Source organism: Dermacentor variabilis, chromosome 7 (genome assembly GCF_050947875.1).
Source record: "Dermacentor variabilis isolate Ectoservices chromosome 7, ASM5094787v1, whole genome shotgun sequence".
NCBI classification, from domain to species: domain Eukaryota; kingdom Metazoa; phylum Arthropoda; class Arachnida; order Ixodida; family Ixodidae; genus Dermacentor; species Dermacentor variabilis.
The window spans coordinates 100116318-100140715 of NC_134574.1; the positions used below are offsets into that span (position 1 = coordinate 100116318).

At 46.8% G+C, this 24398-nt stretch overlaps 1 protein-coding gene across 1 annotated transcript in view; it reads right to left on the reverse strand.

Annotated features, from left to right (window-relative positions):
• The window catches only part of LOC142586984 (uncharacterized), a 52368-nt gene extending 29699 nt beyond the window's left edge, over positions 1-22669 (reverse strand). The window contains exons 1-3 of the mRNA XM_075697854.1: positions 22446-22669; positions 3851-3950; positions 1242-1340 (exon numbers count right to left, since the gene is read on the reverse strand). The gene's annotated coding sequence lies outside the window, so the exon portion shown is untranslated. The remainder of the gene's footprint in view (positions 1-1241; positions 1341-3850; positions 3951-22445) is intronic.
• Between the last annotated feature and the right edge of the window lie 1729 nt (positions 22670-24398).

The following is a 24398-nucleotide window of genomic DNA, read 5'->3' on the forward strand; positions in this document are numbered from 1 at the left end:
GATGAATGCGCCTTCCATAGGTTCAATGTTGTCACGTACTGCGCTTTCACCCACTGAATATCAGCAATCTTACAATGTAGCTTGTTAATGAGCGTCGTGTAATAAAAATGTGCCCTATTTTCTGGTATGCGGTGCGCGCCCAGGATGTCACAGAAATTTAAGTGCGGCGTTCTTTACTGGAGACTGCCATATATTCTGAAACACGCCCGCCGTACAAGCAAGTGTTGGTGAACACTGAGTGCAATCACGGAGCTGGTAGCCTATGCTTGGGGCGGCAAATTGCTTTTCAGTGAATGCTTGCGTTGCATTTTAGGTTAGCGAAGAATCAACGTTTACTTACGCAAACTTTTCGTGCAAAGGGCTGCGATGTTTGAAAACAGCGGCAAACTTGTGACGTCGCACTGACATAATCGGCACGGCTATTTTTTATGAGGGACGTTTCGAAAACAAAAAAATTCGCCCATCATTCGCTTCTGAAGTTCTCAACGTTCACACGCCAAAGAATGCAGACAGTGTTCCCATTCCGAAGCCTTTACGAACTTTCAAGTTCTGAGAAGAGCAATCATTTTGTGAGGAAGTTACCAAACTAAGGCGTAAGCATGTGAAATAGGGATAATTCTCGTATGCCGGAGCATTATGTACACAACTGTGTATTCTCAGCCGTTCTGAAACTATGCAGTGGTTTTGTCTGGCGAAGACACACAGATCTATTTTTTGATAAAATGTTTAGGAAAAAAGAACGTATTGGGGGCTTCATTCATGTCTACATTTTTTTTCGAAATGCACAATAATGTGGAAATTGTACATTGAACTTACCGCTGAAATCACTCTTCGCAGCTGAAGAAAGGGTGCGTTCGGTAGGTCTCATTAGTGGAATCATTATGTCACAAAATCGTCGGAAAATGCCATAGTGGAATCGTTATTTCACAAAATCGTCGGAAAATGCCACTTGGCAACGTCAGTAGATGGCATGCATTATTGCTAAACTTCTGTATCCACTAATGATGATACTTTCAATGAATCTCCTCCTGTCTCACTTGGACCAAACTGATGAATGGCAGCGAATACAAACTGTGTCCGAATAAGCAAAAAATATTCCTAATTCTGGGTCATTTCCCGAACTTCATGTAAAAATATTTGGCAGCTAAAATTTTTTCACGAAGCTGGCACAAGAAACGTAAACAATCACCGTAAGGTGCTTTCTAATGAGGAGGTTTCAGGTCTACAGAAGGCCAGCTTACCGACGTCGGCATCAGACGATCCTTCCAAGGAACTGACGGAACTCTTCGTCTGCGTCTGATTGGATCTCGTAGAGAGCGCGGACGTTGCAGATCCCTCAGCTATAAAAGACAGAGAAACAAAGTGTTGCCTTTCTTTTTGCAACTCCTGAACTCCAAAAATAAAAATAAAAGAATACTCCAACCTTCGAGGCTTATCTAATCCTTGAATAATATTCGTTGTTCATGTCGCGTACATCCCGCGTTCAATGCCGACGACGACAGCCATATTCTGCTGAGGACCGAATGCTAAAACGCCTACGTACCGTTCATTGGGTGTATGTTAAGGAACCCTAGGTGGTCAATTTTAAGCTGTAGCTCGCACTACGGCATGTCCCATCTCATATCGTGATTTCTGTACGTAAAACCCCAGGGGCGCTATAACATAAAGCTATTCCAAACTTTTCTATTCCAATTCTGCAATCAGCCCCCCGCGATTGGTCAAAAACTTGCTTGGTCCACCCCAATTTCGCCTGTCAGTCTCGCGATGTCACAAAGATCGCATAGCTTCCCATCTGATATGACGTGTTCACTTGATTATGCATGATAGGACCGAACAAAAGTGGCTATTTTTATTCGACACATTTTCGCCATTAGCCGTCGGCTATTGGTCAAAAGCTTTAGAGCTGCACGCACTTCAGCTGGCTGTCACGCGACGTCACAAAACCGCGAAAGCTCTCCGCGTGAAAGTGACGGGTACGCGTTAAAGATGCATTAATATGCCGAACAAGACTGAATTTTTCTCTGAATAGCCGCAGCTGCCCCGTTCCGAGAGGAATAAAAGATGGCCACCGCCGATCGCTCGACCACTCGCTACTCGCACCTGCCGGAGAGCATGGGCTTATTTGCGTACAATAAAACTTCTTGTGTGGCCCTGTAACGTTTTCAACCACTTTCGGCACGTTTACAACCTCGTTCTGACAACTCTTTTTTGCTGAGGATCCATTTTAGCGGCATTCCTAACCTTCGGTGGCATGCCGCCGCGATTTTAGACCAGCTACCACCGCAAGCTAAGTAAGGGAAAGCGGGGCAATCGCAGACGCCGGCACCACCCTCTCCATCCGGTTATCTATTTTCGGTGCAGTGGCTCGGCCCCATAGAATCCCTCTCCACTTCAGTGTGCTCCTCGCCTCTTGCCAGCCAGATAGTTAAGACAAGGAGCTCAGTGTAGGCAATGTTGTTCGTTTTTAAAGGAAACAAAAGTGACTTCCTCTAAACGAGGAGAGCGATTGATTGGTCTGTTTAGACAACCCTGCGGGTCACCGCCCGATGCTGGCGTTTGCAGTTACGCAAATCTGACGTCATGAGATGGCAATAAAACATATTCGAATAGTTTTACTTTATAGGACCCCAGGATTGTTCTTTTTTGTGTGTGCCTGTATTTTGAGAAAAAAAAAATATTGCCCACTTTGGGGCTTGTCCTTCCTCCAAACGATATTTATCACTTATCAGCTCTGCGCGCATCCAATACTTTCAGGTCCCGAACGCTGTGAGCGTGTTAGCGAGACGTATATCGTTCCTGACTGGAACCAACCGGCCGCGCAGCGCTGAAGACAACGCGCACAATGCAGATGACGAATGTTGTTTGGAGCAGCGATAATGTCTGAAGAGTGCAGACGTCTTGAAGAGTGTCAGACGCGATTGAGCATCTCCGAAGCCCAAAGCCCCATTGTGAGCACTCAAGAAACAAAGAGCTTGTCGCAGGCTGCGTTCTTTCTTTTCTGCTGGAAGAAACTGCCTTTCTGCAATCAAACTAAATTTGTGTAGGTTTGTCGAACTGCGCGGAAGAGTGAGTGGGCGTTTACATTGCGGAGCAGAGTGAATACAGGGCATCGGGGGGTAGGAAAACTGGAAAAGGAGGTTAAAGAAACACTTCCTATTGAGAAACGAGTACCCAGCATTTCCTTTGTCCTTTAAGGTATGGCCCAAAGTATTAGGGTCTCTTTGTACAGCAACAGGAATATGGTGCGTGTAGCAAGACATTCAGAGTGAAATGAAATGGTTATGTTGAGAGTGGCCCGATTTAGTCTTAAACGTAGAGGCCGAACAATCAACCCACGCAAGGATACGACGCATTTCCACTTACTGCCATGATTGTTTTAACTATATTATGGAATATATAGCTTCATAAAATCAATCATTTCAGAACACCTGTATAACACGTGTCGATTTGAGCGGTTCAAGTCATTGTCCTTATTACTGTGGGTATCCCTGTCTTCAACCTCATCTTTTCTTCATTTATCCTGTTTTGGACGATTGTGTAGCCGATAAAAGGCTTTACCTGCAGAGCTGTGATTGAGAAATACCTACATAGAGGACATGTGTTGCAGATCAAGCCTTCTATAAATGTAAGTATGTATAGATGTAAGTATGAAATGCTACCTTGTACTTAAAGGAGGAGTTGGATAGAAAGGCACGTGGTCGGGCCATTTATACTAATATCGTTATTTTTTATCTACAAGCCGCTTCACACGTCGAATAAGTATCGCATCATTCGTTGCGGGCTTCTTTCGAAAGCTCAGCGCTCCAGTCCACCGCGATTCGTCGCTTCCTTCTTTCCCCTGGTAACTCACTCGACTCGCTGCGAGCAGAAGTGCTGGTGGGGGTCATGGTGTCCCGAATGGAAGTTCGGGCCGCGTGCAGTCCAAGCAGTCCGGCAGGGGCGAGCTGGAGCTGCGGAAGTAGACCATCGCGTATTGCAGCAAAGTACGAGCTTAACTGAACGTGTATCGTACTTTAACAGCGCTCGTCGGTGCGCGCTCGCGCAAGAAAATTATTGAATAATTGATTGTTTCGTTGATTGGTTGATTGATTGCTTGTTCGATTAATTTATTTACTCATTGACCTTACCGTCCCAAGGCAACGCTGGGACTATCAGAGGTGCGACACCGTAGTGGAGGAATGCGATTTAATGTTGACAACGTAGGCTTCATTCATGTGCACCAAATGTCTAAGTGATTCGCTACCGTGGCCAAGCGGGCGTGGCGTTGTGCTGCTTTGTACAAGGTCGCGGATTTGGTCCGCGGCCACGGCGGCTGTATGAGCGAGAAATGCAAAACATTTACACCGTGGGGTATTTATTTATTTATTTATTTATTTATTTATTTATCACAATACCCACAGCGCCCGTAGGCATTACAGCGGGGGGAGAAGGAAACAAAGAACCAATAAATAAAACAGGCAAAACAAAACATACACCCGGGGGTGGTGTATCCACGTGTGCGCGTGCGGTTCGCTTGACATTGAGGGAGAGAGAAAGAGCACTGATGGCACTAACGCATACGCTGCAAAAGTTGACCTGCAAGCCTCGGAGACTAAAACCCCTCTACTCTGGAAAGTAGCGCCATTCTTAGCAGGGCCACTCTTCGCCGCCACACCCTCACCAGCACTGCTGTCGTCTTCTCTTTCCTCTTCGCTGTCGCCGCGCCGGGGCTTCGCGCACGCTGATTGGCTACAGTGCTCGAAACCGCCCTATCAGCTGACCCACACGTCAAGGAGACGTGACGAAACTTGTTTTCGCTATTTTTTACTTTTTTTTCCCTGCCGCCATTCGCGGGCCACGTGTGGATCGCGCTGCCACGGCGCACGTGAGTTTTTCAAGTATTCCAAGTGAGCTTCGCTTGCCGGAAGAATGTCTGGCAGCTATGCTTTTCAGTGCAGCAGAAGGCCGGAAAAGGGACTAGTATTGTTTGTAATCTCTGAAGGTAGACGAAACTGCGGGCGTCAAAATCAATGGCTTCACATCATCGGAAGATAAAACCTCGCACCTTCGAAACACGCCGTTCTGTGGAAGGCAACTATTGTACTTCTCCTAATAGCTGCAGGCAAAGTTGCGCGAAGATTATATAGTTTTTTGCTAACCAGACTCGTTGTTTAAGTACCGTACTTCTCTTACTATTTGTATGCAATCTTGCACGAATACTTTTGTAATTTTTGCAAGCTAGACTCTTTGTTAATTTCATCATTATGCAAAACTGCAAATTTAGCGTGTGTAAAACATGTCGCTATTTTTTTCTCTCGAAATGTTCCCGTCATGGTACAGTGTTTTCTTTTTTCGCGTTCACATTCCCTTTAAGCCAGATATCCTTTAGGATGTTGTACCTGCGACTCAGCCTTCGCCTAAATAATTATGCGGTTTCTTTTCTTTCATATCTTTTGTGTATAACACTTCGAAAGCCATGGAAGTATGACACTTGTCGCTATTTGTATGTTTATGTGTGTCCCTACGCGGCAAAAATATGTTTTCCATACAAGCATTTTTTTTTTAAGTGAGGAAGGCATGAATCTCACTATGAGGTTAAACACTAGATCACTAACGTCTTTTGACATGTATACGATAACAACTGCTCCACACCTGCGGCGTTTTTATGGGACGATGTAATTAAATGGAAATACGCGGTGTGTTTCTTGCCTACAATATACTCAGAAAAGGCTAACGCATTTCAGCTTCATTTTGCGGACGATCACTTAAAGCGGAAGATATTGCGAACTTATGGGAAGAAAGAATTTTAAGCCCAACGCCGTTTTATTTTATTCGCGGCTTGCCACAGAATACGAGCTACGTTCTTTGCATTGGTCATCTGCTCCATGAAGCTGGCGGGAGACGGCCATCAAGTTTACGTTCCGTTCATCGAACAAAGCGCAATACGGGTATTTTGTACCACTATCAGCCAAACAGGACGAAGAGGTCGTGGCATGGGAGGGCGTCTTTCACTGGGCCAAGTTGACGTCAGTCTCGCAGCTTATCTCATGGAGCAGACTGGTGGATGTTGAAAAAAAAAAAAGACAAGGACCGCATTCCACATAAAGCATCATCATCATTAAGTCCCTGTCCCTTTAAGAACGATGGTGCGCGGTAGGAGGCAGTGGGTCTCGGGTAGTCAGAGAAAAACAAATAATTTTGTCCCACAATTTGGTTGTACACAGTGTCACCAGAAATAGGTGCTGCTACTGGCTGTTGCGCTACGCGTGCCATCATGGCACGTGAGAAACAGAAAAAAAGCACTATGACCCTTAATTAAATAAAAACAAACGCCTACTGATGCTACGCTTATTCAGCATGGTATGGCCAATAACTATTGCGCGTGTAGTATCGGGATGGGCAGAGAAACCGTTTGTCTTGCCGCAACATCTTCTGGTTCCCCGATGGAATGGGGAACTCTGTGTTATCGTGTTGGGGCACTTCGCTACAGACACAAGTGTGGCAAGCCACTTATAACGGAAGGTTTTTTTGACGTGGCGCCTACTTTTTTTTTAGGAGCGCACTTACTTGACAAGGCTGTTTGGTCGAGCAGGTCACGCAACGGAGGTCACCGGAACTGCGCTTGTGGGAAGCACTCGAAACCTCTGACGCGTTCGAATTAACCTGATGGCGATGACGATGGTGTTTGCAACACGACGCTTATTACACATGCGTGATCTCAGCCTCACGTGTAAAAAAAAAAGTTGCAGTTCAAGCTCGCAAAAAAAGTACTATGTTTATGGTAGTTTACAACGAACACTTTCTTTTTTTAGTTTTTTTGAGATTTTACATAGATATACATTTTATTTTTCACTTACAGTCAGTCTGAGCAGAGGCCTTAGGCAGGAGTGGGGCATACATTGTATTCAAAAGGTACATTCTATCCAAGGAAACTTCGCAGGGATCGAATACCGGCCGCGGCGGCCGCATTTCGATGGGGGCGAAGCGATAAAAACGCTCGTGTACAGTGCATCGGGTGCACATTAAGGAACTCCAGGCGGCCAAAATTAATCCGGGATCTCCCCCAACTAAGATCGTGGTTTTCGCACGTAAAAAGCCCAGAATTCAATCTTAATCTCGCACTCTACTGCCAAGACGCGAACACAAAATGAACACGTGGCACATGGTGGCCACGAAAATGGAATAGTAAATGTGGTCGCATGTGGCCCACACAGCACCGACAACTCGGTAGATGCTGAAGATACGTTAGATGGACTGTCTGTCGAACACTGCGCATGCAAGTGTTATGGGGACGCCGAAATGGAGAGAAAAAAGCTTCCAGTAACTTCTTTGCAATAAATTTCCAACCAGTTGGAGTGGCCACCAATTTGTTGCTGCATCTTTCAAGCGTAGGATAGCTAAATCCAAAGATGAGTATGACATGAATAAATTCACTTATCTGTCTAAATCTAAAAACAAAAAATGCCCTCTTTAGATTTTTACGCTCTAGAAAGATGATTCCTATTCCAGAAAATAATAACTCTTTTGTCCTTTCGCCACGTGAATCGTCCGAATGGTTGGAAAATATTGGAAAGGGTCTAGAAAACAGATTCACTTGAATAGTTCCACCGTACTCATTGAAACCATTACCGCTAGAGGAATTTAGGGAAGTTAGATTACATGAACTCGCGGATGTTCGCTTTCTGCACACTGGGTGGTGGACATGATTTAGATAAATTAAAGCCAATTTCTCTCACACCCAATTTGGTTAAACTAATAGAATTTTGAATTGCCAGATGACGACCTGTATTTCTGAAAACTTAATACTTAGCCGCAGTGAAATTGGCTTTAGATCTGGATGCTGTATATGGTGTGCGCACGTAGACTTAGAACACTTGCTCGTCGCCGAAGAGAATATTCAGCAGCTAAAGCTTATGATACCATGGAGCATGACATGTTGATAAAGCAACTAGAGAATAACGGCTTTCCGAAATGCACAACGACATGAGTTTCATACTTTTTAATAGAAAACAATTGTACATTCTTCAAAGCGAATGTTCATCATCTTGGTATAAGCAAAAACTTGGAGTACCACACGGGTCAGTGTCATCTCCTGTGGCGAATCCAACGTTCCTTGTCACTGTGTGCCAACGAGTGAACCTCTCCGTTCGAAGTGGTTAAGTGCCGTACCTCTGCCACAGTGCATTGGGAAAGAGCCGAAAAATCGCGTAGTCTGCTCTCTGCACTTTCGTCCAGAGGATTACGAGTTCAACGCCGACTTACTGAAGTCGTGTGGAGTGCCTTTCAAAGCAATGCTTTCCCGTAGCGCTGTGCCGTCGGTCTTGCCTGAATTCTCCGAAGCGTAAGAACAACTGCAGGTCGAAGACGGGGCGGTGAGTGCGGCATTTTGTTTTCACGAAGGAAAAGCTACAAATGTCTGAATATGTACAGCCATGACGTACAGTTGCCATCGTAGTAGTAGGCAACGACGCCGGCAGCGCGAGCCCTCAGCAGCAGGTCACGTTGATCAATGCTTAAATCGCTGAAGTCATGCGCAGCATCGCGAGCCAATGTGTCGTTGTCAGGGCCGTCCATTGCAACGAGCGCCAAAGTTGGCGTCATAAAATAAAGAACCAGCTTATCATCGCGCGCTTTCCCTTCCGCTAGCCACCATATAGTTCCGCTTTCGCGCTGCTGTCGGCTCTGTCTTGGCTCTGTTTCTGGCCGCGCGTTTGCGATTTGCGCAGAAAAGCCGTAGCGCCGCCTGCGGGCGCCGTTACCGATGGCGCAACGTTACTATGAAACATGACGTCACCGCTCCTCGATCGGAAGGCGGGCGATTTGAACTGCGCTAGAGGTACGCAGACGCTTCAGAACGCATTTTCTCTTATATAATATTATTATATAATAATATTATTATTATTCTCTTCTTCGCATGAAACAAGCGTTTCGATGTTTCTGGAATGGTATTTCAACAGTCCACGTTGACTTAATATTAACCTTTAGTGTCATTTTAAGATGTCTTTAAGCTCCATTCTTCTGCTCCAGTACATTCGTGTATACGTTTAAGCCGATAACATCGCTTTTTTTTTTGCATCAAATGATGATCTACATTCGCACTATCAATCGTTGCAAAATTGCTTACGTACTCTTAAAGCTTCGATTGAGGATATAAATATGTCTCTGAACGTCAGTAACAATGCACTTCTTTTGTTTCCATTAGATATTCCCGTTCAGATATTCCTGATGTACCGTCAAGAGTTCATTACCCAGATGGATTCTCTCAAATACCTGAGAACCATGAATGAAGGGACAATAAGCTGGAGAAGCAAACATTGAAAAAGTCGCACCTAAGGCAACTCATGACGTGGGATGGTTGCGTAAGATTAGTACCCGACGATAGGGGTTGCGAAGACATACATTTATTATGATATATGAAATGTATGTCCAACCCATCACGGAATTTGTGCGCCTTGTTCGCCGGCAGCCCAGCTTATAAGATTCAGCCTCAGAAAGGGAAGCTTTGAAATTGTTCCTTGGACACCCCTAATTTTGTTGCACTCACCGTTCTGTATATGGAAGCGCGAATACCATGTTTAAGAAGTATATTACCTAGCGTACCTAAAATTTACCATTCTATTGAAACAAGAACAATGTATGTTTTCAATAATGAACCAAGTACATTTTTTAATAATCATTGGTCGCGACTGCACATGCTTCAGGTCGTGTTCGTACAGGCACAGCCAACACCAATCAATGTGCAAATTCAACGTAAGCACTCAACAAGTCAATGGAAGATGGGTCTCCACATTGAATTTGACGATATTTCCGCCTTAAACTCTAAACTAATGCCGTTCATTATTTAAATGACCAATTACAAGACTACCTCCCTCACCTGAAAACAAGCAATAGCCGCTGATGCTTCCCTCACAGACGAAAAGAGAAGGCTGGCGTAGGCACTTTGTCTCCTTCTCTTAGTTGGTAAGTTTCTATTCGCCGTTCTGATTACGCTCCTATTTTCATAACAGAATTATTGGCGATTGTTCTAGCGCTGCGCAAACTTTCCGCGAATCCCTCGTCAGCTGCCGTAGTTACGGATTCTCTGACGGCAGGTGGGTCGCTTTTCACGGCAACGAACACAGCTATCTTAAGCGTGTTCCAAAATTTAGTCCCCACAACTTTACAAAAAGGTAATTTACTGCGACTTGCTGGCAACCGCGGTTTATACTTAAACGAAATATTTATCAGACAGAACGCGTTTCAGTAAACCTTTGATTCCTAGTTTACCGTATACAGCTGACGTCGCTGCATCGACATACAGAAAATTTTGCCTACAAAATGATGTGAGCAAAATATCGATGATACCGTATCCAGACTTTCAGCGTCTCGGTTTTGCTAGCATAAACAGTGGTGTTCGTCTCGGCAACAGAAAGTTACATGCATCAGATTACGCTGTCGCATCCCGCAATCACATCTTTATTTACATAGCGCTGGTCAGATGATGTTCGCTCTATGCCACAATATATCCACCACTAGACCACTACAGTTTATCATACCGATGGTATTCAAACAAGAGAAAGATATTACACGAATCTCCACTCTGCAACATAGAATTATGATTAAGTGTACCGCTAATATTATCGTACCGGTATTATCGTACTGACTCTGTTTCCGAAATGTTTCGGTTGCTTGATTTGCCTCCACTGCCTCAACGGCGGAAGTTAGCTAGACTTAAATTTCTTTTTTTTGTTATGAAAAGGCCACTTCAATATTGAAACCACACCTTATCTTGCTCCCAGGCGGGCTAGAAACGTCAGATAAAGCAATCATTGCATGTTCTCAATTCCAAATGCATATCTGGACATGTACGCTTGTTCATTTTTCCCGCGAACGATTAAGGAATGGAACAGTTTGCCGGCATCTGTTTTGCAGTCGAGTAGCATTAAAATCTTTGAGGAACGCGTTAAAAACCTTTTATGAAATTGAATCTTAGTGGGGCCGTGCAAACATTGGGGGGGGGGTCACACTATCCTAGAAATACATACAATAGTATTCCTTTTATGCTGCTTCCAATATCACTGTCACAATGTTAGAAACATGTATTTCTTAGCCAAACTATTGTATTTGTATTTCGTTATTTGTTTTGCATTTTATTTCCAACATTCATTGCTTCACGTCCTATTTACGTTTGTAAAGTGTTTACATTTTTTACGCTATGTGCAAACCTGCTGTACCCACCCTGTTACGGCCAAGAGGGCCAACAGTATTTGAAAATAAATAAAATAAATATTATCATTTGGGGCCTCGTAACTGGGATATAGTCACAGAAACGTTTGTTGCGCAGTGTTTGATGTTTTAACGGAAACGAAATGATTACCCTGCTTATTATAGGAGCTTTATTCTACCTATCAGATCAGCATTCATTTCACTGAAATGGGTGTCTCCAAATTATTTATCAACATTGTATTTATTTTCTCCTTGATTGTAAACTACTTTAAAATTTCCGCTTCAGTTAGTTTTACTGTTTGCTCGCAACTAGTCTAGTTATTCCGATATCTCCTTTAGTTTCTTTCTTTTATTTTGTGTTTCTTGTTTTCAAATTGTGGTGTTAAGAACTTTATTGAAAAATTCGGCAAAATGGTGGCCTTGGCCTAGGCCGCTACCGAGGAGGTCCGGAGATCCTACGTCCTCGCCGCCTCACCGACTTGTTGGATGGCCCATAGTTGATCTTCAACATCAAGAGAGGGGCTGACAGATGGAATAGCACACTGTTGTATAAAGGTTATAAACAGGGATAAGGCGCCTCAGAAAGGCTGGCCAATGTTTCGATAGGAGGACCTTTGATGAAGATAGGTCCTCCTATCGAAACGTTGGCTATCCTTTAGGCAACTTATCCCTGTTTATAACCTTTGTACCACATAGTAGATTTTGGAAGTTCCAACTGCTCAGCGGAGCCGTCCACCGCGCCGCAGCTTCATCTGGGAAAACTGCATATTACCTCACTGTAACCTCACATTCCCAAAGAATGTGTCTGAGAGATGCGTGAGCCCTGCCGCATAGTTTGCAGTTGTCGTCTGAATAGATGTCTGGATATATCCTCCCAGGATGAACGGGGTTGGGGAAGGTCTTGGTTTGTAACAGCTTCCAGTCTACCACTTGGGCCCTGTCGAGTTCGGAGTTAGGGGGTGGATAAACATGCCTGCATTTTTTATAAAATTTTGCAACGTCACAGTACATGGTCATTCTCTCCCTCTCTGTCCATGCCTCCGTTGGGTTTCCGGCCCCCAGAGAGGACCCTCCTACGTGGGCGCGGAATGTGAAACCTCGCGCTACGAGGTGGTCCTCCTCGTTGAGGTTGGATACAGGGGTGTGGGTGGACGTGTGAGCCGGGAACCATATAATGTGTCGTTCGTCCGTCTCCTTTACTTCCTGCCGCCCGATTCTCGGCATGCCTCCCTTAGTGGGTACGAGTCATGGCAGAGGTTCATCGTCGTCGTCGTCATCATCATCAGCATCATCACCAATACCTTGGAATCTGCAGGAATAAGAGGTACGGCCACCCGATTCACCTTTCTGCAGTGCTAAGTATTGCAGGCTTTAGATGTAGTGATTGTGCACTATATGTCTCGCACTATGCCGTACTATTCTCTCATGAAACGTTTCTGCGGCAGCCCAACGCGCCCACGTGCTGGCATCGGTTGAATCCAAACCAACGGCGTTGTCAGGCTGAGCAGGGTGGTTCTCATCTGCCACCAAGCGCCATTATTTTTGTACGAGCTTTCGAGCGACCATGATTTCATAATGGGCCATGTGCTAATGACTTTGTTGCCGGCATGGAACACAGTTGAAGCGTCTCCCTTGAGCGTGGCCTCGAAGATCGAGCGGCGCGATCTCGGAGGCCGTGCCTTGAGCGAGACGGTTACGGCGTTCACGTGCAATAAATGAGCCTTTGCCCTAACTGTTGTGGCTTCGACGGGGCGGCCGGACGGAAGGGTTACGGCATGAGGCCTAACGGCCGGGGCGCGCAGCGCCGCAAGAAAGAGCCGGACTGCTCCAGTCGGGGACCAGACAAAGAATGAATTTTTATTTCTCCGAGGGGAAGCAGGAAGGCAACTTACAGCGTTTGGCGCTGAGTGGTGCCCTGATGTAAAGACCCAAAACCGAAACCAGAAGTTAACACAGGATACCACATCACCTCTCCCTTGAAAGGAAAAATGCTCTACTCGCTCTCCTCGCAACAAAAGTAAGTCACGAGTCAAAGAACACATGTTAGCACTGTAACATACATGATAGTGATGTCATCCTCGTCGCCAGTTTGTTGTAGCTTCGACGGGGCGGCCGGACGGAAGGGTTACGGCATGAGGCCTAACGGCCGGAGCGCGCAGCGCCGCAAGAAAGAGCCGGACTGCTCCAGTCGGGAACCAAACGAAGAATGAATTTTTATTTCTCCCAGGGGAAGCAGGAAGGCAACTTACAGCGTTTGGCGCTGAGTGGCGCCCTGATGTAAAGACCCAAAACCGAAACCAGAAGTTAACACAGGATACCACACTAACCTAAGTCAAGCAGTTCGAAACCACTAAGCTAGTGAAAAGCTGAACTCAATGCAAGGGCTAATAAATGAAGTGGTGCTATTTACCAGCAAAAGTTTCACGTCAGCGAGGCAGGCGTTGCATTGCTGGTCCGCATATCTTCACAAATTTTTCTCGAAATAATCTCTTTGAACTGGAAGCTCGTGAATTTAGAAATAGGAGTCACCGAAGTCGCTCCGCGCGAATAGTGCAAATAAAGCTGGAATTGCACGACGGGATGGAGAGCTCAATCACTTGGCCGACGAGTGCCACCTGGATGGGCTGCAACAAATCTGCTCATCGACGACTTCGGTGGTGTGACCCCGCAGGGGCGTCTGCGTCAGCAGGTGTTTGGTGAGTTGCGACACCACGTACCCGAGCACACGAGGGTCGGACCCTTCCGCGTGTAACCGTGCGCGGCTTAGCCGTGTCTGGGGAAAGGGGGATCCAGGGGGTTGAGCCGATGCCGGGTGTCTGGACCTTTAAGGCCCCCCGGCGGAGGCAACACACCTCTTTGGCCTCTGCTTCACATAGACGGCACCCCCGGACTGACCCACCCGGGGGAAATCGGTAGTTGCCTTTTCCTGTCTCTCTCTTCCTCTAGTCTTCGTCTTTCTCTCACTTTTCATCTTTCCTGTCTTCTCCTAGCTTCCGCTTACTTCTAATTTTTCCAGGCAGCAAGGGTTAACCTTGTGTGAATAGCCAGCCTAGGTTATATCATATTTGGTTATAGTGGTAATGTACAGCTGGCGTTTGCAGGCCGTGTTTCACAGGTCCTGCAACGTCCCCTTGTAGGACTCCACGGTGGGTGGCTGGCGTTACTGCCGAAATTACAATCTCTTATGGCTTCTTCTTTCCCCCCCTTACCTAATCGCTCCCTCAAGAGGGGGCGCACCGATGATGTCTTCGAATTTTTTACCCGTCAAAAAGAAACTTTTCCTCGTTTCCATGTAGTGCACTCCGAAACACCAGACAAACCCGTGCGAACAATCTCACCATTCCTCGTGTCCAAGTCTCTTACCCAAGTTTTTGGTTCAGGTTATAAAGCATCCAGGATGGCAAGCGGCGATCTCCTCTTGGAACTCCGCAACCAGAAACAGTATGGAAAGCTAGCCAATCTAGTTTCATTTGGTGACGCCAAAGTAACCGTAACTCCTCATCGTACCATGAATACCACCCGTGGCGTAGTCTCTGATGATGATCTCTTGGAGCTGACTGAGGCTGAGCTCTTGGAGGGCTTCAGTGAGCAGAATGTCATAAATGTTAAGCGAATTAAGATGATGCGTGATAATAAGGAAATACAGACCAAACATCTGACACTTACTTTTGGCGCAAGTGTTCTGCCCGAGTCCATCGAGGCCGGGTATATCAAGCTCCGTGTTCGCCCATATGTTCCTAATCCCCTGCGTTGTTTTAAATGCCAGCGTTTCGGTCACAGTTCACAGAGATGCCGAGGCCGCCAAACCTGCGCTAAATGCAGTGCTAATGAGCACACCTCTGAATCTTGTGAAAACTCTCTCCATTGTGTAAACTGTGAAGGCGAGCACGCCGCGTACTCGCGGTCGTGCCCGTCTTGGAAAAAAGAAAAAGAAATTGTCACGATCAAAGTGAAAGAAAATATATCGTTCAAGGAGGCACGTAGGCGGGTAGCATACCTGCCTAAGAACACATTTGCTGAAGTGGCGCGTCAGGGGGCAGTGCCACAACGGTCTCCGGCGGCTGACCGTCCCACACCCAGTGAGGCGGCAGTGACGCCATCCGCCCCCCCCCCCCCGGCGGCTGCAGCTAGCGCTGCTACGCCAACACAGCAGACGGGGCCATCGACCCCGAAGGTGGGCGCAGCCGAGGCTCTCTGATGCGTACCGCTCTCTTCCTGTCTGTTAACGGTACACCTAACGTTTCTCGTTCCGCCGCTCTTTGCGCAGTCCTTAAGTTGTTCTGGAGTTTTCTTTCCTAACCTCGAAGTTTCTGCCCCATACGTTAGCATTGGTATAATGCAATGATTGTGCGCTTTTTTTTAGCGACAGCGGTGAGCTCCGAGTGAGGATTTGGTTACACCTGCCGTATAGACTCCAGCCAATTTTTATTCTTCAGTAAATTTCGTTCTCATGATCAGGGTTTTCTGTGAGCAATTGGCCTAGATAAACCTCCAGTGTTTGCACAGACTATAGAGGCTTACTGACGATTGTGAATTGTTGTCCCTTCGCCAGGCTATTGAACACTATCTATGTCTTGTGTGTGACCCTAATCTTAAAATTTCCGGGTAAGGTCTTCAATCACTTGGTGCACTTCGACCCCAGTGCTGTTGAACAGGACAATGAATGCTGTAAAAAGAAGCTTATTGCGATATTCGCCATTGATCCTCACGCTTAAATCTTCCCAGTCTAATAGCTTGAATACTTCTAAGCATGCACTGAATACCATCGGACAAGTTGTGTCCAGTTGCCTGATCACGTCTCTGATATGCAATTTTCTACTACTCATGTGGAGAATCCAGGCTTCTGTGGAATTGTCCAACAAATATTCGCGTATGCCTCCTGTATTTTTCACATGAGTAACAAAGCAACGAACAATCCCCATCACCTAATGAATCAAAGGAAGGAAAGAAGACAAAGAAAAATGAGGAGAGCTGGGGCAGGTAGGTGACGTGTGTTAAAGTCAACAGTAAAATCAAAAAAATAATTTATATTCGCTACTACTTAATTAAAGGGACTACTGACCGATAAGATAAAAGAAGCAGGGATTTAATATTATGTTATCAATGTTAACCATGGCCAGTCCCGCTTTGTGGGTACCTGCCGGAATTTGGAGGGGACAGCAACGACAGCACCAACACGGTGCTATTGTGTAGGCCCCAGGAAGCACCAAAGTTTGAGATTCCATGACTCCAACCGAAACTTGGAATTCCGGGTGGGGTCGGAGATCATTGCCCCAGCCAGTCCCAGGCGCAACAAACCACTGGAATCGTTCTCGTTGCTTCACAAGTGCCCGACGTTTTCCTGCATAGCCAAACCTTCTGCTGAAAATGTTATAAGTAAAGGCAAACGACCAATGGAAAAGAGCGCTTAAGAATGAAAAGCGTTGTGCATTCGGCCTCAGCAATCCTATTACCCTGGCTAATGCTATCTGGGACAGCCCTCATTATGGCTTCCTTGTGAGCTTAAACGACCAACGGATTAGTTCGTCTGTGCTACTTATCACTTTGTAATAATAAAAAAAGTTATGCGCCTTTACTAGACGTATACCTGCTCCCTAAACTGCAATGGCATTTCGAGCACATAACCGAGGGTGGTTGAGATCGAGATAGGTCGTTTTCGGCCTCAAGTGATTGGTGCTCCGCGACAAGCACGTAAGCCCGCTGATCCTTGAGCAGAGAGAGTGAAAGAGAATCAACTTTGTCCAAAACAGCGCATGCAGACGAGTCGAGCATAGGTGGCTCCTTCGCTATGTCGTGTGTGGTGCACTAAGTCTAGGAATCCGGCGGCCTTAGCTGTCTTTTTTGATCGGTTGACCTGCTCGAGCTTATACATCGAGTCCGGACTGGACAGTGCTGCCTCCCATTGCCGTGGGGTGGGATCTGCTTTCAGTGCCAGCTCTCGTGGCACCCATACCCTGTGATAGAGCGTTTACACTTTCACCGCAGTGTAGGTGAATACAGTGCGGGGTGTATAGCGAGGAGCAGACTCGAGTGAGGATATTTGTTTGCGGCTACCGCCATACTGCGGCTCTCGCTGGCGTGAGGGCGCTGTGCCGCGGTTGTAGTGCTTTTTCGTGCCTGCAGCAGTGGTGTAGCGGTATGTGTGGATAAGTTTTACGGTATCGTCTCGGTGTGGAACTTCTACTCGCGTCTCACTCGCGGCTTCCGGTGTGCGTGTGGTCGGGCGCACTATTTTTGTCATGCCATCATATCCACAGTTGTGAATTTCTAAGAAGGCTATTCTGTAAGTGTCGTTCGCTTCGCGGGATCGTCTCCCGTAGCCTCTTGCGCAGGGTCGCAGATGCCTCAGCCCGTTCGCGATCTGGATATCTCGCAAAGGAGTGGCATGTTTGGGTAAAACACACATCAGACGGGCGGGAATGCATTAGCTCCTCGCCACTGCATGGACAGCCACATCTTCATTGAAACGTCCAGCAGGTTACGTTGCTAGAGGGGCGGTCCCTACTTCGATTTATTTTTGTCGCATGTTGTTGTAGAGATTGACTATTTTTAATTTTGTTGTCTTATAATTAGCAATCAACCCTGTATTTTGTACTTGTGTTGTAAATATTTATATTTCTGTGTAGCCTTTATATTCTATGTGCGTGTTATCTCCGTCGTCGGTAAGTGCTTTGTATTAAGGAATCCATATCGGCATCATGGGTGTGGGCAGTAAGGAGAAGTAGAAGGAGAAGAAGAACGAGAAGGAGGTCGCACAGACGTCAAAGTTCGACGCTCCACCACTGCGCCCGACGATTCTAGTTCCGGGTTGCGGCGGAGACGACTGCGCCCCCTCCCCTCAGCCCCAGGCGCAACGAACCGCCGGGACCGTCGTTACTGCGTCAGATGTGACCGACCTTTATACAGCATCATCAGGAGCTTGCCGGCACCTTGGAAACCGAGGAGCAGGCACGAGCACCGGTTGTGCTGGTCAACCTCGAAGGCCTGCACGTGATCATCGCCGCGCTGGGCGTCTCTGTCCTGGGATGCGCCTGCGTCCTGGCCTACTCGCTCGGCAACTACGGCAAGCTGAAGAAGAACGCCGAGGAAGTACGCAGCTAGATCGCGCTCCGCGGGACCAAGGCGAGTGCGGGCGAGACCGGCGGTGGCAAGACCGGCGCTGGCGACGCCTGGCCGAGCGACGCCCACTCGGTCACCGCGAAGACTTCGGTGCCGGTGGCGTCGGCGAATGGGTCGAGGGTTGCGGCAACACCGTCGCTTGAGGCGGGACGCAAGACTACGGCATTGGATTCTGTGGTCACGCGGAGTGTCGGTGTCACGTTCGTCGCTGCTGCCCAGCAGGAGGACTCCGGCGTGGCCGCATCAGAGACGCAGCGCTTTGACGCAACGACATCGGGTGGTGGGAGCGGCGCCAACGACGGCTCATCTGCTACAATTGAACTGAAAACCACACACGACAATGCCTACTCTATGGCCGCCGGCGTCAGCTGGAACACAACGGGAAGAGGTGCTCCACAGAGGCAGATTGAAAGTCATGCTATCAATTGAGGGCGTGAAGATATTTGGAAATTTTTGTAAATAAAGGAAGACCCGCAACGCAAACACCACTGCTTTTGGGGCGGGGAGCTTTCACCAATCCTTGTGTCGTCATCGCGCTGCAACTGTAGATGCTCGCGGACCTTCGCGGCGCTGTTGGCTGAATGTGTGTGTTCATTTTGGCGCACGCCAATGAAAACGAAAGTCGTGCAAAGTCATTTTATCGTGTCTCTTCCTACGTAGACTCTGCGACTAATGAATTCATGCCAAATATGTATATAGAAATTGTAATCTAGCTATTCGTGCAGACTGATAGCCAAACTCCGTGATAGTGATTCAGAGCAAGTGTCGATTGCGAAGCTCTCATTTTTCAGGAAAAATATCAAATTTACAGCTATTGCAACTTTGAAAAGAGCGGGAAGCTTAAATAGATCGTAGATTAACATTTAATTTAGATAAATACCTTGCGTAAACGCAACCTGAGCGAACCTGAATCAAGAAGACATAGAATGGAGAAATGGGTGCCGGATGTGAGATAGCTCGTCCATAGAACTTGTTCATGCGCGCTAAGAAAAGGTTTGACAGCAGTTGGAATCTTGGCGCTACATCTTGCATGTTTGCTTCAAGGTAAAGAGTCGTATTGACAACGTACTTAGGGGCCTTAAGAGACTGACGTAGCGCCAATATTTCAAACAGAAATAAAGCTTCTAACTTGCAAATTTCTAAAGACAGAGATCAACACGCAAACAAATTCAAGAACGCGTCTTACTTAGGCCACTGCATGCTGGCGTCTCGATGAATGCTCGTCCCGTCCGCAGGTTTTTCCGGCGAAATATCATACGTTGGCAGTAGTCACGTGGTTTCGCATCTTCCCTTTCCTCCTCCGATAGCGAGTGTCACACATTCGGCTTGCGCGTTTGTCCTGCACCTTCGAGTTCGGTGAACGGTGGATCTGTCCAACTCTGATTCGGGGGATGGAGGCAGCCAGTTGAATATACCGTTAGTGCAATCGCCCACTTCAGAGGGCAGCGCCTTCATCATAATACTCGTTATCCTCGTCATCATCAACGTCGTCGTCATAATGAAAGGATTATCATCATCAACATAATCGAAGGAATAGAAGTAGAGAGAGAAGAAGAACAAGAAGCGCTCACGGAATCGCCAAAATTATTCCGTTAATTAAAAAACCAGGGGCAGGGTATACTATCGACAACATCAGACCAATTGCGTTGACATCAAACATAGTGAAACTTATTGAAAGAGTGCTTCTCGGACATATTTTAGAGTTTATTGACGACAATCGATTGTTGAGTCCGTGTCAAATTGGATTTCGATCTGGCTATTCAATATGGCACGCGCATGTAGACCTTGAAAGTCGCATTAACATCGCCAGACAGGAAAAACAATACGCGGCTCTAGTTACCTTAGATATATGCAAAGCCTATGACAGCATTGAACATACACTTTTAACGAATCGGTTACAGAGCCATTGCTTTCCAGGCTATATAGTAGCATGGGTGCATGAATTTTTAAAAGACCGGGAGTTCTATTGTTTTCGAAGCGGCTATTCTTCCAGTAAATATAAGCAAACAAGAGGTGTGCCTCAGGGATCGGTACTTTCACCAGTATTATTTAATATTTTACTGAGCAGAATCCCCGTTCACCCAGCTGTCAGTACATACGTTTATGCTGATGACATTGCCTTTTTTGGTATGGCTAGCGACATATACTCTCTTTACGAAATACTGCAGTCGTATCTAAGGGAACTGGAAGGCTGGCTGGATAGCTTACACTTAAACCTGAATGCTAATAAGTGTGCTATCCTTGTTTTTCCCGTTAAAGAGACCCCGTATACATATCGCTTAACTATCATCTCGAAGATATCCCACAGGTAGAATCACTAAAATACCTTGGAGTGATTTACAACGGAAATCTTAACTGGCGGCCGCATATTGAATATATTGCGACAAAAGGAGCTCGTTCAATGGGCATTTTGCGCAAGTTGAGCAACCGAAGAACAGGTATGCGAAGAAAATCCCTCTTGATGGTGTATAAGATGTATGTTCGTCCGGTGTTAGAATTTGGATGCGTTTTATTCTCAGGTGTTCCAGCATACAAGCTTCGGCCGCTAGTTTTGTTGGAACGAGAGGCGCTACGTCTGTGCTTAGGCCTCCCAAAATTCGTTTCGAATGCCGTATTATACCTGGAGGCAAGAATCCCACCCATAATATGCCGATTTCGCCTTCTGACAGTTCAGACTTTCCTAAGGCTATATGAATCCCCATTAAACCGCCTTCAAATTATTTTCCTCTCTAATCCAGAATTATTTTTTCCTATTCATTGGCCCAGGTTTCATAGACCACAGATTATATTTGTGCAAACATTACTTGAACCACTAAATGTGCACATTCGCGAGGTGCTTCATGATAATATGCATTCAAATTACCCAGAGATCAGGTTTGATGACATTTTCCCAAACCACGCGAAACTCCTCCCTTACGGCATTTTAAACGCCATGTTGCAAGACCACCTGAGCAGCCTAGAAACAAACGTTATCATTGCAACAGATGCCTCACAGTGCGAGGAAAAAGCTGGCATTGGAATATTTTGTCCTGCGCTCGACTGGTCTTTTTCTTTAAGGTTGCCTGATTTTGTGCCTATTTTTCTGGCCGAGTTGTTAGCAGCAATCCTAGCTTTACGTAAATTAGACCCAATTATTACAACGGCTGCCATTCTGACTGACTCCCTTTCAGTATGCTCTTGCCTTACCGCTACTAATGAGTCACCCATGCTAAAACTATTCCGCTTACTAGTTCCTGCCCATGTGATTTGGGTGCCAGGGCATAAAGGTTTGTTTTTTAATGAAACTGCTGATTCACTGGCAAATGCATCACTATCCGGCCCTGTTCTTCCTATTCTACCAGTGACAGCACAGATCACGGCGACAAGATTTCGGATGCGATCAATAAGATTAGCCTTATCAAACCCACATTTGACTGCTTCTCCAGAGTATAAGCACCTGGCATTTCCCTGGCATAGCGAATCCTGTGACACAAAGATGCTGGAGGTCTGCCTCACCAAATTACGCTGCCGCATACCCTCGCTGAATTTCTACTTACACAGGTCGGGTTTGGTTCCCTCCCCCCTCTGTTCTTTTTGTAATGAGGAAGAGACGATACACCACTTTCTTCTATCTTGTCCCCGCTTTACTGCGCTTAGAAAAAGATGGTTGGAAATCCCTTTTCGAAGAATTGGCCTGGACTTGACAGAACCTGCAATTCTTTCGTTCGGAGCGTCCACTTTGGGATTCAGCCACACGGATGCATGCTTCGCTGTCCGAACATTCCTTATGGAATCTAAACGAATGCCCTGCTAAATTCCTTTATTTTTGTTTTTACTTTCAAGTTAATTATTACCAATTCAATATTACCTTCCTGATGTTATTTAACAGGCAATTCTGCGCTATTCAATGCTATTTCAATAACTATTAGGAAATTTATGCTCCATAACAATTTCGAATAATCCACCCATCTCTTGGCCAATCCCCCATCGTGGGTAGGAGCCACACGCATCGCAGGCCACAACAACAACAACAACAACAACGCCTACGATCGACGCTCCCCGGCTGCGACCGGCACTTTCATTTTCTGGTCGTGTCGTAGACGCCTGCCGCCACAGGTGCAACTGCCACCGGAATCGCCGTCATTGCGTCGGAGTTGCCCGACCTTTTCACATCATCATCAGGAGCTTGCCGGCACCATGGAACCCGAGGTGCAGGCACGTGTCGGTCTTCCGGTGGTGCTGGTCAACAGCGACGGCGTGTACGTGATCATCGCCGTGCTGGGCGTCTCCATCCTGGGATGCGCCTGCGTTCTCACCTACTCACTCGGCAACTACGGCAAGCTGAAGAAGTACGCCGAGGAAGCGCGTGACTACATCTCGCACCGCGACACCAAGGCGGCTGTCGAAGAGCACAAGCGGTGGCAAGCAGACGACGTCGGCTGGCGCCACCGGGTGACTGGCGACCGCTAGATCACCGTCGATGTTCCGATGTCGATGGCGAATGGGTCGAGGATAGATGCCGGACCGTCGCTCGGAGCAGGACGCACTGACAGCGAATATACCTCTGTGGTGCGGAATGTCAATGACTCGTTCGTCTTTTCCGTCAAGCAGGAGTAGTCCTGTATGGCTGCGGCTGTCTTGCAGCATTGGAATGCTTCGACTGCGGCCTGTGGCAGCGGCGACGACAGCCCATTGTCTGAAGTAGCCGCATTAGTGTACCACCGCCATCGTGGGTACCAACATCAGCTGGAACGGCAAGCGTCAGTGCATCACAGATGCTGATTGAACGCCGGGTCTTCATTTCTCGATCGCGAACATGACTCGCCTACTTAAGGCTTTCCACGGCAGTGACACTGAATTTTGCAGATAAACGGAAAATCGTAGGAGAACGACTCTGTCATAGTGGGACGTCTGGCCAGGACAGCAGAACTATTCTGGAGCTCTCATCAGTTCTCATATGTCAGGATCGCGTCATCTTGTGTTGCTTTTCATTAACGTATTTGTGTGCTTTCACTGCATGCGCTGTTGCTTGACGTGTTTCCTTTGATGAGCAGGTCAATAAAAGTGTTGCAATGCTGTTTCTGTCATCGCTTTCTGCAGTGCTTCCGCACTGCTACGCTTTCTTAGGGAGTCTCTGCAAGCAAAGGCGACTGATGACGTACTCCTTTAGTTCAATAATGTTGCTCTATAATGCGAGATAAAATGCGAGGCACGTATGGCCGTGTGAGATTATTTGAAATGTACTTTATTACTCGGGTATTCGAGTGGGGCTCGCGCAGAAATATTCACTAAAGTGGACAATTTGGCTAGCTGGTTGGCAATGAAGTGTGCCTCCTTGCCGGAACTGAAAAGTCAGAGAAAATGGAAATATAAGAGAAATTCCTTATTCAGAAGTGTGGTGAGTTTTGTCGGAAAAGCTTACACGTACTGAAGGCGGGTACTTGTGGAGTCGCCATCTGTCGAAAGCGCCTCCCTTGCGTAGTATGAGGGATCACGCGGTCCGCTCCTCATAGGTTTCGCTTACGCCGCTCAATAAACATACCCCGCGGCAGCCCTCCTGGACATTTATGTAAGTACTCTCAATGTGAGGGAACTTTTGACTGTCGACATAATAATCTTGGGCAAACTGAAAGCACAGAATTGTTTACAGACGCTCTCTCTTTACCTAATACGTACAGTGAACAACACTGCGCGCGGTCGTCGCGATGGAATCTCCCGAACTGGTTTCATGCGTGAAAGGTAGGTAAACGCTGCGAGTAAACTGTGTGAAAAATGTGGCAGTGGCTTAGTTCGGCTATGCCAGGATATACGTAGCGAAACCTAAGGCATAGCATAGTTAGCCTTGGTTAGTCTTGATTGCAAGTCCAGGTTAGTCTGGTTGTCTAGCTATGTTGCGGCGTTGAGCCAGTCGTTCGGCGCGCTGTTCGTCTGTTTCCTGGGTGATTCGTTTCCTCTACATCTCGTTCTGATGTCGATTCCAGTGCTCCTCCTGCTTCTCACAATTGTCGCCGTCCATGATGCCTCCTCAACTGTGGTTGCTGCGCGCGCGAGCTCTCCTTTTCAATCCTCAGACATGTTATCAGGCATGCGACACAGCTGGCGAAGTGTGCAGCCTA